The 22,894-nt window shown below is 35.5% G+C and overlaps 1 long non-coding RNA gene across 1 annotated transcript; it reads left to right on the plus strand.

Annotated features, from left to right (window-relative positions):
• The first annotated feature begins 330 nt into the window (after nt 1-330).
• Nucleotides 331-3,478, plus strand: LOC149131641 (uncharacterized). Its single transcript, XR_016237469.1, has 2 exons — nt 331-1,943; nt 3,201-3,478. It is a non-coding gene; the product is annotated as an uncharacterized LOC149131641 (long non-coding RNA).
• The last annotated feature ends 19,416 nt before the right edge of the window (nt 3,479-22,894 follow it).

The following is a 22,894-nucleotide window of genomic DNA, read 5'->3' on the forward strand; positions in this document are numbered from 1 at the left end:
GGTTATCCGATGACCAGTAACTATTGCAGCTACTAGCGTAAAACAGCAACTACTTTACAACGGGAGTCACACATCACGCCAATGGGAGGAACCCACTTTACAACAATGTACATATTAAAAGTAATGCTATGCCACTTCGTAATAATCCTTATTATTATTATTGTTGATATATATGTATATATATATATATATATATATATATATATATATATATATATATATATATATATATACATATATATAATACACACACACACGTACGTATATATGTAGAAAGGAATATCTGCCTTCAAAACAGTTGGGGCATGCCGATAGTCTGTCTATGTTAATTCCGAGAAATAACGAGCCATTGGAGGACACCGTAATAGCAGCGCTTGGAGCGGAAGCGGAAACAAAAAAGTGAACTACCAGTAACTTTGGAAGAAATAAAAAGAAATGCGAGAAATGATAAATTTATTAATGAGTCAAAAAGAAAACTGTGGTCGACAAAAGGAAATAAAGAAAGATCTGAAGTAAAGGACCGCCAAAATGTGAGCAGGTTACTCTATATGTGATGGTGTACTAATGTATGCTCAGAAGGGTGGTCATACCACAGACATTACATAAGAGAATGCTAAAAGAGTTCCATGTGGGACACCCAGGCATCTTTAGAATGAAAGCGTTGATGCGAAGTTTCGTATACTGGCCAAGTATGGACAAGGAAGTTGAAAACCTGGTAAAAGGCTGCAGGGGATGTGTGCTGTCAGTGAAACTATCTACTACAAACTATGAACCTTGACCGGAAGTGAAAATACCATGGTCCCGTTTGCATATCGATTTTGTAGGCCTGCTAAATGGATATTATTACTTATTAGTAGCGGACAGCTACACAAAATGGCCTGAGGTCACGAGATGCAAACGACCAACCTCATATACAGTAATAAACTTCTTATACGAGTTGTTCGCAAGATTTGGTGTACTGGATATAATTGTATCCTGTGAGTTTAAAAGATTCTGCGAGATGTTCACGTTAGAACAACACTATAGCACCGTATCACCCTAGATCAAATGGACGGGCTGAACGGTTCGTGGACACTTTAAGAGAGCTTTAAAGAAAGCCACAGACGAGGTCGCGATCCAGCAATTCTTAAGAGTATACAGGGTAACTTCAAATCCAAATGCGCCAGAAGGAAGTTCACCAGCAGAATTAATGTTTGCCAGAAAGGTGAAGTCAGTATTCGATAAACTGCTACCAGTGAAGAAAAAAATACGTGCTAGTAAAGACATGCTAAAATTCTTTAGCATCAGTGATAAGATATATGTAAGAACGTACAAAACTGGCAAGGAATACTGGGAAGGAGAAATTGTAACACACATAGGAAGAATGATGTACGGTGTAAGAAGCATAAATGGAATGGAAAGGAGACAGAGAAATCAGCTTAACGAAAGAGTCATGGAAAAGGAACGAACAAGAGTAGAAATACCGATGGATTGGCTATATGACACTTTTCAGGTTCCAACACCATTACAAGAAGTCAAAACTACACGTACAGGGAAAAGGAAGAACACTGAATTCCTAAAAGCAGATCCTAAGAAGAAAAGACATTGAGTATATAAGAAAAGAAGGAGGAGGTGGGGTGAATAAAAGAAATTGATTGTTAAATAAAGCAGTGAAACCGTATACCCCACCCGGTAAAAAGTGGTAGAAGCAGCCATTATAAACAGACCAATAGCCGGTCGTCAAAACAGGGTCGAGAGCTGGAGTGTTGAGAGTCGACAGTTCTAGTCGGTGTCTTGTGGAGCTATCAGCGATAGTATGACAGAAGTTAGTATATTACTATTCCGGTGCGAAGAGATACAACGGTATCTGATAACTAGTAATCTATTGTGCAACTACAGTACAACGGCAGTCACACATCACACGAGTGGGAAGAACCCATTTTACTACAATGTACATATTACAGGTAATGCTATGCCACTTCATAATAATCCTTATTATTATTATTGTTGATATATATATTATTCAAAAGAATTCCAACTCTGTTTTTATGTTTTATTTATATTCTTATAAAGTTAATGTGGGATATAGAATATGGACTATATAGTATATATAGTAAAATGATATGAAGTATTGAATGTCTTATTGAATAAATGAAATACTGATTATTAAATATATAAGGACTAGTATACTTTCCTGCTTTCTAGCAGTCTTCAAGGTCCCGTGTGACAAAACACTTCTGTCACACGGGACCTTGAAGCCTGCTAGAAAGCAGGAAAGTATACTAGTCCTTAAATATTTAATATTCAATATTTCATTTATTCAATAAGACAGTCAATACTTCATATCATTTTACTATATATACTATATAGTCCATATTCTATATCCCACATTAATTTTATAAGAATATAAATAAAACATAAAAAACAGACAGAGTTGGAATTCTTTTGAATGATATATTCCTGTATACACTATCATATAAACCCCTTTTTAAAAATTATACACACACACACACACACACACACACACACACACACACACACACACACACACACACACACACACACGTATATATATATATATATATATATATATATATATATATATATATATATATTTGCCATGATAGATCGCTGACCACTACATTTATATTTTTTTCTCTCCTTGTTTCTTTCTGTGTTCCTTTCAGTTGAAGGGCGTAGGCTCGAAACGTTAAAGATTTTCTCTATTCCCGAGCGTTATACTAATACATCCATTTGTTGTTTACACCACCTGTCTTCGTCTGTTGTTTTTTTCGTAAATTCTCCCATATATATATCAAGTATTTAATATTAGCATTTCAAAGTTCGTTTCGGCATTTTTTCATTTTCTGCCGACGGAAACTGCGTTTACGCAGTGGATTATGAGAAAAGTAGAATGTATATTTGAGAAGACATGTGCTTATGGCCTCCTGTCTTGTAAATATACGTTAATTCCTTGACGGCTGGTTACTGAAGACGATTTGCCTAGTAAATTACTTTATTTACTAAAAAATCAGAAACCTATAGGTCTAACCGTTAGAAATAAGGTAAAAGTTTTTATTTTCTCTCCCCTTTGAAATGTTTTACTTTGTGGTTCTCGGTCGTTTTTGACTGCCTTCTAGCATGAAGAAGTTACCTGTTATGGGTAATTTCTCTTATACTTTATATGGAATATGTTGCCTATTGACTTTTTTACATGCTAGGCATACGAAAACCTGGTAAAAGGCTGGAGAGGATGTCAGCTGGCAGCGAAACTACCGACTACAAAATGTGAACCTTGACCGGAAGTGAAAATACCATGCCAGCATATTAAACATATATCTTTCGGAAACTTGGATATTGATTTCCTGTGAATATTATTAATAATTTTATTAATTTTATTAATAATACAAAAACATATATATGTATTTTAATACTTAAAACTGTTTTTAACATTTTCTTATTATTATCAAAGAATGTATATATGTATTTTAATACTTTTGTGACAACCAGTAATTAACACAATAAAGCTTATACAAAGCTTTACATTTTAGTTTTGACAATCTTTTTCTAAAAAAGTGAAACCGGTCAAGTGAATAAACATCTTAAAAATTGCATTTTCAAACCTTCTTTCATATATATATATATATATATATGTATATATATATATATATATATATATATATATATATATATATATATATATATATATATATATATATATATATATATATATATGTACATAGTACGTACATACGTATGTATGTATGTATGTATGTATGTATGTATGTATGTATGTATGTATGCATGTATGTATGTATGCATGCATGTCTGTCTGTCTGTATGTCTGTCTGTATGTATGTAAGTGTATTACATTGCAACTGAATGACTCCGATTTTCAGTACTTAGAGTCATTCGTTTGTGACCACCAGCTGGTAAACCGAGTCTAGTTTTCTTTTGAATATCCACCATCTGAATATTTTTTCGAAATATGAAACGAAAGCTTGAAGGAAACGCTTATCCTTATGTTCTTTCTTTTAAAAACCTCTGTGAATGACACGTGCGAAAACGGCTACTTCAAGCTCACGCATTAAAAAATCGATATAGTATAAGCATAAACATTCATTTGTTGAACCCAAAAAATGTGTTACGGCTTTATCGAAGTTTATATGTTTCTTCATTAAGTCTTCATCAATTTAAAATTATCTGCGCTATTGTAGATAATGAGCAGCCTTACAGGAACGGGATCTTGAAATCAAAGATGTGGTGTGACCTTTGAGTAAAAAACTGAGAATTTTGACTCAAAGTACCAATAATTTGAACGAAAGAAATTGACTGTTAACGCCTTGTACCCATGTGACTAAGCATCTTTTATACAAATCCTAGCCACCTTGAATTTCGTTCCGGCTCGGAAAAACCCTCCCAAAACCGCTGGTTTTCGAAATGTTTCAAAAGTTATATATATAGGTGTAGGAGTGGCTGTGTGGTAAGTAGCTTGTTCCGGGTTCAGTCCCACTGCGTGGCACCTTGGACAAGTGTCTTCTACTATATCCTCGGGCCGACCAAAGCCTTGTGAGTGGATTTGGTAGACGGAAACTGAAAGAAGCCCGTCGTATATATGTATATATGTTTATGTCTATATGTTTGTGTGTCTGTGTTTGTCCCCCCAACATCGCTTGAGAACCGATGCTGGTGTGTTTACATCCTCGTAACTTAGCAGTTCGGCAAAAGAGACCGATAGAATAAGTACTAGGCTTACAAAGAATAAGTCCTGGGGTCGATTTGTTCGACTAAAGGCGGTGCTCCAGCATGACCGCAGTCAAATGACTGAAACAAGTAAAGGAGTAAAAGAGTATATATATATGGACTATGTTGATACCAGTAAGGAACAATTATGAACTTTTCTTTTAAATATGTATTTTTGATAAGGTTCGTTTTTTCAAGAACCGAAACATGTTAAATATCTCTGAGAAAATTATAAATCAAAATTCATTTTTTTAGATATTGGCGTTTTCAAACTTCTTTTATATATATATATATATATATATATATATATATATATATATATATATATATAAGCAATGTTAATTCTCTAAATGAGAAGTGGCAATATACTACACTTTATATATATATATATATATATAGCAATAAGAAAATGGAGGGGAATATGTGGTACTCATCAACTTGCAGACAATGTATTATGTCAACCCATTTATTGCACTTGGTAAAAACACTAGTGTAGTAATAATTGGGTATCCTTCCGGCAGTATATTGGATAGATATTATCCCTTAGTGGGTTGGATTCACAACCCCTAACTTTATTGGAGTATATATATATTGGAGTATATATATATATATATATATATATATATATATATATATATATATATATATATAGTGAGAATTCACGAAAAAACAACAACAAACTAAGACAGGTGGTGTAGACAACAAATGGCTGTATTAGTATAACGCTCGGGAATAGAGAAAGTCTTTAACGTTTCGAGCATACGCTCTTCAACAGAAAGGAACACAGAAAGAAACAAGGAGAGAAAGAAATGTGTGTAGTGTACAGCGATCTATCAGCAAGTGCGTGTGTGTATTTAAGGTATTTAAACATGTGTATGTAAATATGAATGCATGAATATATAATTTAGTATATATATATGTCTATGGGTATTTATATGCATCTGCACAGGTGTATGCAAAATGAAACCCGAATGTACACTCATTGTTTATAAAAACATTAAATGTGTTAATTGAAAAATATTACTTAAAAGTATTACTTTAGAACATTACTTAAACATCAATGCAGTTCAATGACTTCGATTGTTTGGAGTTAATAGTACGCTTATAATACTACTACGACAACCAGAAATGAAGTCCAAACGTGAGCTTAAAGCAACCATTTTCGTCCGTGTCGTTCCAAAAGGTTTATAAACGATCCAGTCAGTCATAGGCGATCTCATTATCAGCACGTGTCATTTTGACAGATATAAATATTAACATGGTATCATTGTTTTATGTATATGAAGATAAGTATTTCCTTCAAACTCTCATTTCATATTTCGTAAAATATTCAGGCAGTGGACAATCAAAAGAAAACCAGGTTCGGTCTACCAGCTGATGATCGAAGAGCATTGGAAATTGGAGCCTTTCAGTTATAACGTATCAAATAAAGAATATTCTACATTTTAATTGAGTCCTGATCGTGTGTGTGTGTGTGTGTGTGTGTGTGTGTGTGTGCGTGTGCGTGTGCGTGTGCGCGTGTATGTGTGCGTGTGTGTATGTGTGTATACATACAAGCATGCATTCATATATGCATCATAGACATATACCTAAAATGGAATAGTGAAAGCATGTTGGAACATACAAGAAAAAACGCATTCAATGTTCACATGCATACCGTGGGACTTAGCTGATATTTAATGCGCATAAATGACATTTAATGGAAGCTGGTTCAATAAATCAGTCTGTTGTGATTGTTATTTCTCTTTGATTGTTGAACATTTATTAGTAAGTAAATATACATATAAAACAACCATGTTAATATTTACATCTATCAAAATGACCCTTGCTGATAAAGAGATCACATATAACTTACTGGATGGTTTAGTTATGAAAATATAATCTAAGTAATTATGTCAGATATAGGCGCTGTGTCATAAACTTATGGAAGAAATGTTTATTAAATCGATCCCAGTATTTGACTACTACTTTATTTTATTGGTCCCGAAAGAATAAAAAGACGGAAATAGAACTGAGAATGCAACGACTCAGATGTTATCTAAACAACGAGCCGCTTCAATTGAAGAAAGCACGAATAAGGTGGCGGTGTGGCAGGAAGGTTGCTCCCCAACCACATGGTTCCCCAGTTCATTCCACTGCGTGGCACCTTGGGCGGGTTTCTTCTTCTATAGCTCCACACCGACCAAAGCCTTGTGAGTAGAAGGAAACTGAAATCAGTCTGCTGTGTACAACATGCATACATACATACATACATTAACATGGCGTCGAGGCATTGAGAACTTTTGAAAGTCACTCAGCCAAAATCCACAAACAATACTATTCGTACATTATTTACATTATTTACATTTGACGGATATTTGTCATCTTGTTTGTTGTTAATACAACGTTTCTGCTGATATACCCTCCAGCCTTCACCAGATGTCTTGGGGAATTTTCGAACCTGGGTTCTCATTCCTAACGCATTTTTCGATGTTATTATCATCATCATCATCATCATCATCATCATCATTATTATTATTATTATTATTATTATTATTATTATTATTATTATTATTATTATTATTATTATTATTGAGTGAGAGAGCAGTGCATGCTATCAAAATGACACTGGGGTAAAATATACGAAGCCCAATATACCCATAATGACTACCCGTCTGATAAGGGTACACCAGGCACGTGCAGCACAGCCATATGTGCGCGACATGGTGATCTCATATCAAGATAAACAGCGCATGACCTCGCAGGTGGGGCCGAAGCAGTGACCTGGCTAATAATAATAATAATAACAACAACTACAATGACAACGACAATGATAATGATGATGATAATAATAATAATAATAATAATAATAATAATAATAATAATAATAATAATAATAATGATAACATCGAAAAATACCTTTTTTATGAGCAATATAATACTAAATGTTTGCTTTAAGTTCATATGAAATAATTGACTGGTTTGACAAAATCACAACAAAGAAACAAACATACAGATATCCAACTACTACACCTCTATTAACCCAATCCTCATAAACAAACACTTATATTCGCAACGATAAAACTCTGAGCTAATTAGGGAAGAAGTTGATGTAATATTAGCTGCTAGAAAATCAATTATTAAATTCAAGGGAAACAACTGTTAAGAAAAGATTGGCCGGATATGTTTGGCAGAACAATGGGTTCGACTGACTCCACCCAAGTAACTGATATAGTAGGAATTTCTCAAAATATCGTTGCGAATATAAGTGTTTGTTTATGAGGATTGGGTTAATAGAGGTGTAGTAGTTGGATATCTGTATGTTTGTTTTTTTGTTGTGATTTTGTCAAACCAGTCAATTATTTCATATGAACTTAAAATAGGTGGAAGTCTATACAGGAATAACGCATTATTCACCCAGCTTAACCCTTCCGGCGTAGAGCTAGAAAAATATAGGAAAACGTTATTTAAATTCTTTAAAAACATTAGATATGTTGGGGCATCACCCTAAAGAATTTTAGTCAGAGTCGACCTCAGGCCTTACCTTTTAAGTCCGTTACTTAATATTTCGGTCTCTTTTATCGAACAGTTAAGCTTCGAGGATATAAACACAATAACACACACACCATGCATACATACATACATACATACATACATACATACATATATATACATATATATATATATATATATATATATATATATATATATATATATATATATATATATATGTATGTATATACATATATATATATGTATGTATATACAACGGGCTTCTTTTAGTTTTCGTCTACCAAATCCACTCAAGGCTTTAGTCGGCCCGAGGCTATACTAGAAGACATTTTCCCAAGGTGCAAAACAGTGTGATTGAACCTGGAGCAGTGTGGTTGGGACGCAAATTTCTTGCCCCACAGCCACACGTGCTCCTATATATATATATATATATATATATATATATATATATATATATATATATATATATATATATATATATATATATATATATATATATGTAAGTGAGTTCAAAAAAGAAAAACGACAAAAAAACAACAAAAAAACAACAAAAAACAACAACGCAAGGACGTGATACAGATATTGTGTTACTGGACGCTCAGGAAAGGAAAGAAAGAGAATATGTATATATATATATGTATATATATATGTGTGTATGTGTGTGTGTGTGAATATATATATATACATGTGTGTGTATATATACATTTATTATACATATATATATACTTCTTTATACATACACACTTACATACGTATGTGTGTGAATATATAATTACATAAGGGAACACAGTTGCGCAAACATAACTATAAAAGTAAACCGATATTTAGGCACAAACACGCACACATACGTACACTTATGTATGTATATATGAATGTACATACATACATACATACATACATACATACATACATACGTACATCCATACATATACATATGTATATATATATTTATTTATTAATATTTAGCAGAAATTTGATAAGCGCCAACGCACGAAGCTCTCGGAACTTGAGTCACTCTGTTACTTTTGTTAAATATTAGTACAAGTATACATATACTCATATTTTGAGTTTGGATTCCCAAGTTTTCATTACTGTGATTGTTTTCGTCGATTTATTTACGTGACTTTTTGCGATAAATTTTTTTGTACGATAACAATTTTCATAATCTAAAGGCTAACTGTGAGTAAATTAAAAACATTCCGGGCCGAATCCAGACCCGCAATCTAGAAATTTTGGATTCCCATATTTTCATTACTGCTATTGTTTTCGGCGATTTTTTTTACATGATTTTTTTTTGCGACGAATATGATTATCATTGGGATATGACTCTGGAGGAAGCAATTGCTACAAATTCTCCAAAACAAGTCAGAAATCTGTTTGCAGATATTCTCATTCAGGGTTAGTTGCTTAAAAGCTATATACTAACTTAAAAGCCGCCTGATATACATATGTATGTATGTATGTATGTATGTATGTATGTATGTATGTATGTATGTCATTATTTAGTTTTATTTCAAGATTTCTTGCCAATAGAGAAAGAACAAGTTTCTAACCTAGATCCAAGGTTCCTTCATTGAAATTTCAACAACATCAACAGGGTATTTTTATATGTATGTATGTATGTATGTATGTATGTATGTATGTATGTATGTATGTATGTATGTATGTATATCTGTATGTATGTATGTATGTATGTATGTATATGTTCAGATTTGTATGTTTTGGTTTATAGTACTATTCTATATTTTTGAAGTGAAGAATTATGTACATTATTTACATCCGTATACCGCAAACCAACCTTCACTGGACAATACCTCAACTTCAGTTCTCACCATCCATACAGTATAAAGAGAGGGATTGCTCAGTGCCTAAAACATCGAGCAAAGACTACAAGTAGCGATCCTAATACAAATCAGGAAGAAATGATCAAGCTAAGAAAGAATCTGCTATGCAACAACTACCCAAAAAACAAACTATCCACTCCAATTAGGGAGAGGAGAGTGGATGAAACCCATAAACTGAACACAGTCTGTCTACCCAATGTCAAAGGCCCCTCAGAAAAGATACAAAAGATACGCGGTTCATATGACGTTAGGACAGTATTCAGAAGTAATACAACATTTGGCATATATCTTCGAGTAAAACCACCCATAGAAGAGAATATGACCCCAAACTGCGTGTACTCTATCCCACGCAGTTGTGGTAGGTTATACAAAAGCGAAGCATACTGCCCCCTTAAAGTAAGGGTAGAGGAACATCGTAAAGCTGTGATAAGAGATGTTGAAAAATCGGGTATAGCCGATCATGTATGGAAAAGCGGAGACCACCTCCCACTATGGGATGAAGTTAAAATAATCGATAGAGAACACCACTGGAAAATTCGAAAATTAAAAGAGGCTACACATATATACATATACTAGGACACAATAACCTCCTAAGCTGACCTAGTGCAGATATGAATGTTATATAGGAACCAGTATTAAGAAAAAATGAAATGCTAGATTTATAAGTCCTAAAATTCACTTAGTAATTGCCCGCGGATATATATCATAATGGATAAGAGCGTGCGCTACTAACTCTCGGATTCTAAGTTCACTCCCAGACTTGAAAAATAATATCAACTGAAAAATAACATCAGCAACATACATTAGGAATGAGAACAGTGCACCCCATTAGTCAAATAACGGGTTGGATTCGTAATTCCTCCAGAACACCTGATGAAAGCTGGAAAATACATCAGCCGAAATGTGATAACAACATACAAGGTGAGGACACCTATCCCTCCATCGTAAATAATGTTTTGTTTTATGCATGTATTTTCATGTATATAGTTGCATAACTAAACATGCTCATATATACTTAAATGATAAACTTTTGGAAAGTTTTACAGATTTATACAATTCCTGTGATGGACTGGATCTGTAGTCTTCGAATCAGCTTTCTCTTTCTGACATTTAGTGTGTTACATATCTTAGTGCCCCAATAACTATAGGTACAAACCTGAACTTGTAATTTGGATAGAGTAACTACAGATTTCTCAATAGTTCAGCGTAGGCATTCTCTCTTTCACTGATCTTTACCTTTATGATAAATTCTGCTGATTTCCATAACTGTACACAGTTTCTCTTCTCTATCCCAAATTATTACACCAGCTCTATTGTGTTTACCTTTTATTGAGGTTTTCACTGGGACATTCCACCAGTGCTCCTTTTTATTATGAGTGGCTATAGCTTCTATCACACTGAGGGGTCTTATTTCTTTGTCTTTGGGATTATTCTTCCGACGGATTTCATTACATAGTGTCCTAGCTACAGCATCATATCTCATTGGTAGATAATACCGTAATGATATTTTCGGACAACTGCTTATGATGTGGGAGATATCTTCGGTGTTAATTCCACAAAGTCAGCATCGGTTGTCACATTTCATTGCTTTTTCTGCATCTCTGTCCTTTATGTGCATCAGGTATTTAGTTGATATTTCCTGTTCGTGGATTGCAAACGCATATCCTTCAAAGTGGGAGATAGTAATCTGGTTGTTGGCCCATGATAGACTGCTTTGATGATCAATGTTACTATCATCCTGAAGCTTTCTATTAGCATATCCATGCATGGTCTTCTGCTCATATACGCCCATCCTTTCATCTGATGATATAATGCAGTAGAGTCATGCGACTTCTTTGGGCATGTATTTAAAGTTATCAGACAAGAACTGCTGCTCAAGGAATTGCCTTCCAAGTCTTATGGTGTTATCAGCCTCATGTATGCAAACTTGGTCAAGAGATGCACTTCGACATTTAATGGTTAAAAGATGTGGCCGAAGGGATATGATACGACATTCGAAGGCAGTTTGAATCGATGTTAAGCCTCCGCTGCCTTGCTTTTGATTTAGGTAGAGGCAGTCTACATTATTGTTGATGTGGAAATTATGTGTGCTTGTTTAGTATCTTCCGGGTTTTCACATCAATGGCTCGGATTTCATCAAGCGTCCAATCACGCAGCTCAAATGTTTGTATGAGTATTGGCGCTGCAAACACTTTGTAGGCTACTGTTTCATTGAATGCAGAGAGTTGCGAGGTTCAAATTTTCTTTATTCGGCTGTAATATTCTTTAGTGACACGTGTTTTGTTACAGGTGCCATTGTAAGATATATTTTCATCCATCCCTAGATACCCGTAACATTCCTCATCAGATATAGAGGAAACAGTCATTCATGGAGATGTTGCTAGTCTGGTTTACAGTTTTCCTTCTTTTCACAACCATATAGCAATATTTCTCCTTCCAGCCCTACATCCTTTGAGAATGCTGTAGCTAGGTCAAGCCTCTTTTTCATCTCATGTATGTTCTTTGCATATAGTTTCAAGTCATCTGCAAAGAAACAGTGTGTAATTTTGGAATTTCTGTTTCCTTGTGAACCAGTGAGATATCCTTCAGACTTCTTTAACATGAATGACAAGGGGTTTACAGAAAATATAAATATCACAAATATGCCTCTGCGATACTGTATTCTATCAGTGATAATACAGTTACTCCTTGTGTTTAATTTCAAGATGTATGTATGTATGTAAGCATGAGGGTGTTTATATATCTATGTATGCCTATACACGCATGTATGGGGCATGCCTGTTTGCGTATCTATGTGTATGTATGTGTGTGTGTGTGTGTGTGTGTATGTGTGTTATTCATGTGTGTGTTGTTCATGTGTGTGCTCTTCGTGTGTGTGTGCTCTTCGTGTGTGTGTGTGCTCTTCGTGTGTGTGTGGTCTTCGTGTGTGTGTGCGCGTATGTGATAGAGAATTCAGCACCATCGAAGCTTCATGTGGCAAATAAAAAAGTTCCGTGCATACACATAAAATAGAAATATGTACACATACATGCATACACACGCGTGCATATGCACACACGCATAATAACTAAGTGTGCATACACTTTCTTTTCTACTCTTTTGGGGGAGGGGGTAGTCGATTAGGTCGAACCAGTACGCAACTGGTACTTAATTTATCGACCCCGAAAGGATGAAAGGCAAAGTCGACCTCGGCGGAATTTGAACTCAGAACGTAAAGACAGACGAAATACCGCTAAGCATTTCGCTCGCCGCCTTCCAGTGTGTATACATATTGTAATAGTATATCATTCAAGTGATTAACATATTCCATTACTGGAGACTTGGTTAGAGACTACTTCCTCGCGACGTTTTTTATTTTTTGTTAGATTGCGGCCGTGTCTTGAGGTATTTTAGTCGAACAAGTCAACCTCATTACTTATTTTTTTTTTGTAAAACCTGATATTTATTCTATCGGGTCCCTTTGCCGAACAGCTATGTTACAAGGTCGTAAACACACCAACACCGGTTGCCAAGTGATAGTGGGAGACAAACACAGACACAAAGACATCCTCCCACACAAATGTATATTTGACGGGCTTCTTTTAGTTTCCGTCTATGAAATCCGCTCACAAGGCTTTGGTCGGCCCAATGCTATAGTAGAAGACACTTAGTTAAGGTGCCATGCAATGGTACTGAACCCGGAACCATGTTAGTTGGGACGCAAGCTTCCTTGCACACATCCACACCTGTGCCATATATATATATATATATATATATATATATATATATATATATATATATATATATATATATATATATATATATATATATATATATATATATATATATATATATATATATATATATTTTACTTGTTTCAGTCATTTGACTGTGGCCATGCTGGAACACCTCCTTTAGTCGAGCAAATCGACCCCAGGACTTATTCTTTGGATGCCTAGTACTTATTCTATCAGTCTCTTTTGCCGAACCGCTAAGTTACGGGGACGTAAACACACCACCATCGGTTGTCAAGCGATGTTGGGGGGGACAAGCACAGACACACAAACATATACACACACATACATATACATATATATATATATATATGTATATATATATATATATATATATATATATATATATATATATATATATATATATATATATATATACATATACGACAGGCTTCTTTCAGTTTCCGTCTACCAAATCCACTCACAAGGCTTTGGTCAGCCCGAGGCTATAGTAGATGACACTTGCCCAAGGTGCCACGCAGTGGGACTGAACCCAGAACCGTGTGGCTGGTAAGCAAGCTACTTACCGCACAGCCACTCCTGCGCCTATACACACACACACACTCACACACACACACACACACACACACACACACACACACACAAATATATATATATATATATATATAAGGAGAGAAAATAGGCGAAAGACTCTGTATCAATGCGTAACACTTAGTATGGCTACTTGCACTTACTGACAGCAATATCTCATAAGCTATAACTGTGTTAAATATAGTTACTGCTGCTGCAGAACAATGGCATTTGTAGCAATATCATCATCAAGGGCAGCTGCAGTTGCTTTAATTCTTGTGGTAACAGCACCAGGCACTGCTGTTAAATATTGTTGCAATAACAAGTTGAATAGTGAAAGATGATTGGACGATGGAGAAGAAAATGAAGTGAAGTGAGAAGAAAAAGTATTAAAAGAATAAAGTATTAGTAGCCTTATCAGCAGCAGCAGCAGCAGCAGCAATAGATGAATTTGGAATATGAAAAGGATTAAGAATGAAAAGATGGAGAGGAGTAAGAACGAATAGTAATAGTAGAAGAGGATAATAATAACAACAACGATGATGATGGAAATAATGATGATCTTAATAATTATAACACCACAATAACAACAATGATAATAATCCTTTCTACTATAGGCACAGAGCCCTGAAATTTTGAAGGAGGGAACTAGTCGATTACATATTTTATCAACCCTGAAAGGGATGAAAGGCCAAGTCAACCTCGGTGGAATTTGAACTCAGAACGTAATGACAGTCGAAACGCCGCTAAGGATAACGTAATAATAATAATAATAATATGCCTGGATGCAGTAATTATTAAGATCATCATTATTTCCATCATCATCGTTGTTGTTATTATTATCCTCTTCTACTATTACTATTCGTTCTAACTCCTCTCCATCTTTTCATTCTTAATCCTTTTCATGGCTTCTGATCTTGATTGATTGGAAGTGTTATCATGTACATTGTTTTGTCTTGGTATAAAAGATGGGCTACAGTAAATATTCTGCTCAGTACCACAGATTTGCTTGTCAGTTGTTTGACCTTAGCCAGTTGAGCATGTCCCATAGTGGCTGACGATACGTACATCTCTGATCATGAGCAGGAGTAGTGAGGGAACATCATAGCCATGTGCTGAGAGGAATTCTTTGGGGTTTGAATAATTCACCTTTGGAAACATGGGTGTTTTGCTCAACATCCTTAAACAAACCTTATTCAGGGACCTTTTGAGCGGGTTGGGCTACCCGACCTGAAGAAAATTCTAACTGGGCCCCACCTGCAAGGTCATGCGCTGTTTATCTTGATATGAGATCACCATGTCGCGCACATATGGTTGTGATGCATGTGCCTGGTGTACCCTTATCCGGCGGGTAGTCATGATGGGTATATTGGGCTTCGTATATTTTACCCTAGTGTCACTTTGATGGCATCCACTGCTCTCTCACTCAATCGATTAGCCCCCTTCCTCACAATTTCAAGCCTTGTACCTATAGTAGAAAGGGTTACTAGTGTATGACGTGGGAACACAAGTACCTCTTTCAAATCCTCCCGAACCTTCTAGTCATCAACACATTCAAAAGTCTGTATTTTGTTTTTTCCGCCACAAACGCCACCACCATTACCACCACCACCACCACCACCACCACCGCCATTACCATCACCACCGCCATTACCACCACCGCCGCCGCCGCCGCCGCCGCCGCCGCCGCCGCCGCCGCCACCACCACCACTATTGTTGCCACAGAATTACTGGAAATGTAATTAAACGAGTAGACCTTTTGTTCCATGTCTACAAACTGATTACGCATTCTTTCCGCTAAGGATGTAAATTAAACCATTCAAATTGCCTCCCATTCTCTTTGAGAGTTGCTGACAATTGCCGGAAGCTTTTGTTTTCTTTCTCCAACTAAGAGGGAAATTTGAAGCCATTGAGAAATTTATAAATATGATATTCAACCTTTCACTTATTTATACGAATGCTATTGTCTCATTTATTCTCCTTAGTTATTTTCCTTGGCACCAGTGCTTTTACGCAGAAATTTTACTGCCAACATACACTCACGCACATATATGCAAACATCATAATTACATAAACACAAAGACAAATAAACAAACCATACATTCATATCTACAAATACATGCATACACGCACAACAAATAAACACTCACAAACTTGCACAAACTTACACACAAACTAAGACAAATAAGTCACGTATAAATCGTGCACACTGTGACACATATAGCGTACATCACACACACACACACACGCACATGCACCCCCTACACACACATACATCCAGAAACAGAGAGACACAATCTCACACATGCATATTGTTACTCAGACAGATACACACATATAATACAGGTAACTTTCACGCATATAGAGGCCGTACATACTGCTGCACTCATGTCTTTGGCCTTAATCTACTATTTATCTTCCTTGTTGCTATGGATTAAGGAAGGATTTTATTTGATAAATAACTTCCACATCGTTATGGCTGTGTGAGTGAGTGTGTGTGTGTGTGTGTGTGTGTGTGTGTGTGTGTGTGTGTGTGTGTGTGTGTGTGTAAGATCAAGAATCTTGTGAAGACTGTTTCAGAGAAGTGTACAGCAAGTTGGAAAGAGATTTCCGTTTTAATCAACCCGAACAGTTAAGAAACCGTCTTTAAACCCATCAGTGCTTTGTTTATGAGTCTTTGACGCTTAACGACCAGAATTTACTAAGACTCATTTAAAAAAAAATATAGACTCAACACACCATATCTTTATACATTTCATTCGTTTATATTTTTCTACTCCTTATGAACATCATCTGTACTGGTTTACCGTCTGGTATGTAACGTATGTATGGCTGTGTGGTAAGAAATTTCCTTCATAACTACACGGTTCCAGGTTCAATCTCATTGCGTGGCACCCTGGGCAAGTGCCTTCTACTATAGTCTCGGACTGACCAAAGCTTTGTGAGTGGGTTTCTTAGACGGAAACTAAAATAAGCTCTGTTTTTTATGTTTTATTTATATTCCTGCAGAACCAATGTGGGGTATAGAATATGGAATATGGAATATACAATATATAATATAATATACAATATATAATATGAAATAAAATAAAATAAAAATGGATGGCACCATGAAAGAAAGTATTGAATGTAGATGAAATATTGAGTGTTCAATATAAAGGATCAAATATATAAATATAAATATATAAAGGCGACTCGAGTTTCAGGGCTATTTCCCTTCGTCATGGCCGGTATGACAGACTTTAACAGACTGTAATTAGTTGGCTGGCTTTCTGTCTTTTATACCAATTCCTTTGGACGGCAGCAGTAGGTGTTTGGCCACTTTTAGAATTGATGTCAAATCTATTTTTAGAAATGATGATATTTTAATTTATTGTTTTGTGTGGGTTGTAGGGATAAGATTTTTAAACCCCAGTAGGTGTTTGGCTGTTCTTAGAAATGATGCCAAATCTATTTATAGAAATGATGATATCTGAGAGATTTTTTTGTGTTTTGGTTACAGGGATAAGATTTTTAAACCCCAAGTAAGATGGATTTAATCATTGTTTGTTAAGAGTGGGTTTGAATTTCTTAATAAAGTCCTTTTCTTTGCATTTTCTTTTAATTTCATTCCGGTTGTAAAGTTTATGGAATGGGAATATAATAAAAGTTTGATGACCACATGTTGCTAGATGGTTACTCAGTGGTATTTGGCGGACTTCTGGGTTTTTAATCTGTTGTCGATGTACCCGTGAGCGTTCCGATAGTGCATTACCTGTCTGGCCAACGTACAATTCTTCACAATTAGGGCATTTGATGCAGTAGATTAGATTTCTACTTTTGCAGTTCATGTTCGCATTGGTGAATATTTTCCCTGTTTTTGTGTTCATATATGGGCCGGTATGGATTGATCGGCATGTGCCGCATCGGCTATCATTGCATTTGGATACAGTGGATATTTGATTTTTGTTGCTGAGGTCAAACCTTGCCTTTGTTAATAGTTTTTTCAAGTTTTTAGGTTGTCTCTTACTGAGAGTTATATTTTGATCTGTAATGATATTTCTCAATTCCTTACTTTGTGCAAGGATCGGTAAGTTCCCTTTGGCAATATTAAAGATGTTCTGGTGGCATGGATTTTGTGTCACTATAAATGGAATGATCTTTTCCTGTTTGTCTTTTCTTTGCGGTGTCCTCAGTTGTTGTATGGGTATTTTCGAAGCCCGCTGAATACCATTTTCTATGAGTCGTGATGGGTATTTTTGCTTCAGCAGAAATTCTTTCAGTTCCATCAGGCGTTGATTTCTGGTCTCTATATCCTCTACAATAGTACATATTCTCCTGGCTAGGCAGTATGGTATGTTGCGTTTTGTATGGGGTGGATGGCACGATTTAAAGTTCAAGTATTGGTGTGTGTCTGTGTGTTTGTAATATATATCTGTGGTAATGGCGGTGTTCTTTTTAATTACCATTATGTCTAGAAATGGTAATTTGCTACTGTTCATCTCCTTTGTAAATTGGATGGATGGGTGAAGGTTGTTCAGGAGGGTGTTAAATTCTTCCACAATGCTTTGAGGTTTGGTCCAGATTATGAAGCAATCGTCCAGGTATATATATATATATATATATATATATATATATATGTGTGTGTATATATATATGTGTGTATATATATATGTATGTATGTATGTATGTATGTATGTATGTATGTATGTATGTGTGTGTGTGTGTCTTTGCATTTGTATTTATCCTCTAACACCACTTGACAACTGGTGTTGGTGTATTTATATTCTTGTAACTAAGCGGTTTGGCACAAGAGACCGATATAATAAGTACCAGGTTTTACGAAAGACAATAATTATTGGGCTCGATATATATCTAAATTTATATCGTTATATCTTGGGACGGTCATTTTTTTGTCAATAAACACTCATTATTTATTTGAATATTAATTTATTTGTCAAGCTCTTTCGTCACGCATTCCGTGACCTCTTCAACGCCTTTCTGTCCCTCGTGTCTCCTTTTCACCCCTTTCTTGACCTGTCTATTCTATTTTGTTTTTCTGTGGTATGTATCGCTATCTGCGCATTCGTTTACGTCTCTACCTGTGTGTTTGAGTCTATATGTTTAGTACGTATGCGTGTGTTTTGTGTGCGTGAATATGGGTTTGTATATTACAATTTTGTACTTGTGTCTTTATTTATTTATATATTTACTTATTTACTTTTTTCTTAGTCTCTCTTTAATGGTCAGGTTGCCTAGTGTAGTGATGTAGGGGTGTTATTACTCCATTCACGTTTTCTGTTGGGGCTCGGTCGATTTTCTATTCTGTGTATGGCCTCTGTAATCTGTCTGAGTGTCGCGTCTTTTCTATGCGTCGATAAGACCCTAACACGTATGTTGTCTATCGAGTCCCCATGATCTAATTTAGCATCTTGGTATAATATTGACGATCTTTTCTCCTTGAGTTCTCACGAGTGTCAATTTATCTTCTTACCTATTTACGCGCTGTCTCACCAATGTACGTCATTGTCCTGTTTCCACACCGTCCTTTGTACACAAATTCTATAGACTACTTTCATAGTTTTACAGTTTATTTGTGGGTTTACTATACATTCCATACAGCTTCTATCCGTACAGGACTTCTTTTTAATGGGTATGTTCTATAAATTAGGAATTTTATAGGGGTTTCTGGCTTTTCTACTACTGTAATCTGTAGATTCACCTTACCTAAGGTTTTCCTCCAGGGGGTAGCATCGATGAACTTGACACTGTGGTATTTTTGGTTGTCATACCATGAGCTAGCCTTACCTGTCTTCCTCTTAGTTCTTTCTATGCTATTCCGAGATTTACTCCAGTATAGCGGATAGATTCCATTTACGTCATTCTCTATGATGGTCTTGAATTTTGCTATGGCTCTTTTATACACCCTGATCCTGATCTTTGGCTGTACCTAGAGAACTGCATGCGGTAGATGAAGTGTTGTATGTGTCTCTAATTCCGTTGGGTCGCATATAAGGTAAACGTTTCTCATCATCATTACCAAGTCCGCTATGAGAACATTGAACTTGGTATTATTTGCAATTGCTGCGTTCCGGTGGACCAGATATTTGGAGGTCGTGGGTTTGGCATAGCGCGAATGGAGGATTTGGACTTTGTTATTCTTATTTTTCAGCCAGAGTTCAGTGTCTATAGCAGGTAGACTGTAGTTGGAGTGCTTATTGGGATAATCTACTGTTACCTTAATACTCTGGTGGATGGAGTTACCTATTTTCTGAATGCTCTCCACGGTACTAGCTTGTAGTTCATAGATATTGTCTTGTGGAGGTGCTTTTGCTACTCTGTCGATTTTCATCAACATGGTTAGGGCTACGGAATTCTTTGCTAAGCGTTCTTTGAGTCTCCTATTCCACCATACCATAAAGAGGTTGGCCACATTGTCTGCAACACTGACATTGATGGAAGCACCCTTTTCTTGGGCTTACATTTTGCTATTGAATTTAATGTAACTTTGGTACTCGCACCGCATACGATGAGCTGGCAGAATCTTTAGCACGCCGGGCAAAATGCTTAGCAGCATTTCGTTCGACTTTACGTTCTGGGTTTAAATTCCGATGGATGGACTTTACCTTTCATCCTTTCGGGGTCGATGAAATAAGTACCAGTTCGTGGGGCTTGTGTAATTGACTGGAGATTGTGTAATCGACTAATCCTCTCCCTCTCCCCAATTTCTGGCCTTGTACTTATAGAAGAAAGGATTATTCACTCTCTCCTTCACCCAGAGTTTTGCCAAGCCTGTTCGCGTCTACACACGGAAACTGGGCAATTTTTGCCACTTGGTAAGGGATCTCAGTGCAGCAGTAAGCTATAGAGGTACAGGGAGACCCACTTCGGTGTATATGCCATGGCATACAGGTAAAACGATAAAGACAAATGTTGAAGGTGAACACAATGAGCGAAAACCAAAGAGGTAGTCGGAATGAAATTGTTTTACGACACACTGGAATTCCACTAAATGAGATACTGATTGGAATTAGTGGGCAACTGATAATATTTAGTAATATTTTGCATAGAATAGTCGCAATGTGACGTTACTGTGTGCATATGCAACGACTCCGCTATCTGATAGTCAAAACAAAGACAGCATCTATGAAAACAAAGTCATCTTAATCGGAGATTTTAATTCTAGAGAAGGGAAGAATAAAAAATCGGAAACGAATAATCGGAAACCATGACGGGAAAACTAACAGAAACAACGTCAAACGTCTTTCTCTTTATATGGAACAGGATATCACTTGACATTCCGGATACATCCCAGATTCAAAAAATGGCATTTATTGATTATATTATTACCATTGAACAAATATCAAATACCTTTTTGTTTACTCGTGTAATGAGAGTAGAGGAATGAGTGTTTGATAATCCATCGCATGATACTAACATAGGTTACAGCTAAATTGCACTCCTTATAACGAAACATCGAAGGACTCGACAATCCTGATACTTGTAAGAGCTTTCGTCACTCTAGCTATCAAATCAAAACCTTTAGAGGCACTCCTCATCTCAGAAGCTGAAATGTAGGTAAATAGGTTTCTTAAGTTCGGATGTTGTTTACACAATCATTAGATTCAAGATGAAGCAAAACCAAAGGAAAAACAAAAAAAAAAACCAAAAAAAAACCCCCCAAAACAAGACCATATAAAAATTAGTTCGATGGAGAATTTCAATACAATCGGAAGATTTCTTAATGACAAGCATAAGACGTCAGAAAATCAATGAACGATCCTTTATTACACTTAAAGAAAAAATTAAAAAGTGGCAAATTTTCGGTTGGGTGCCAAAAAGGATTGTGGATTACAAGACTCAGGAACTAAGGTGCATAGAGACAGTATGACATACACAATTTCCGTGATATGAAAAATATACTCTATGAACATGGGAGTTATTCTTTGGATGAGTCAAATTTTCAGAGGATACATGTTTTCAGCTATGTTGAGTCGTTCTGATGATTCTGTTAGTTCTCATTTCAGCATCCTTGTATATATGGGCATCCACAGGTATATTTGTGTAGTATGTATGTATGTATGTATGTATGTATGTATATATATATATATATATATATATATATATATATATATATATATATATATATATATATATATATATTTTAGGGATAAAAATCCAAAATTACAGGTAAAAACTCAATCAAAATCAATTTATTAAAAATTAGAATTAAATTAAGTTTCACAATATTAAATATATATAAATATATAGTTTTACGGAAAAGAACCAAGGTTCATGAACTCATCGATGAAAATCCACTGTCACATATAGAAAAATTAATAAGTAAAAGCACAATAAATAAGTATAATACAATACAAAGTAAATATTATAAAATAAAGATAATAAAGTAATTCTTTCATTCATGTTTTTATATTCTATTCTCTATCTTAACGTAGTATTTTCGCGCGACCTCTTTCTAATAAACGCTCTCGTTCTGAGTTTAACGTCTAAGTTTTAGTTTGAACTACAGCAACATATTGATAAGTATAGTTT

This window comes from Octopus bimaculoides, chromosome 20 (assembly GCF_046866305.1).
Source record: "Octopus bimaculoides isolate indiv1 chromosome 20, ASM4686630v1, whole genome shotgun sequence".
Lineage (NCBI taxonomy): Eukaryota > Metazoa > Mollusca > Cephalopoda > Octopoda > Octopodidae > Octopus > Octopus bimaculoides.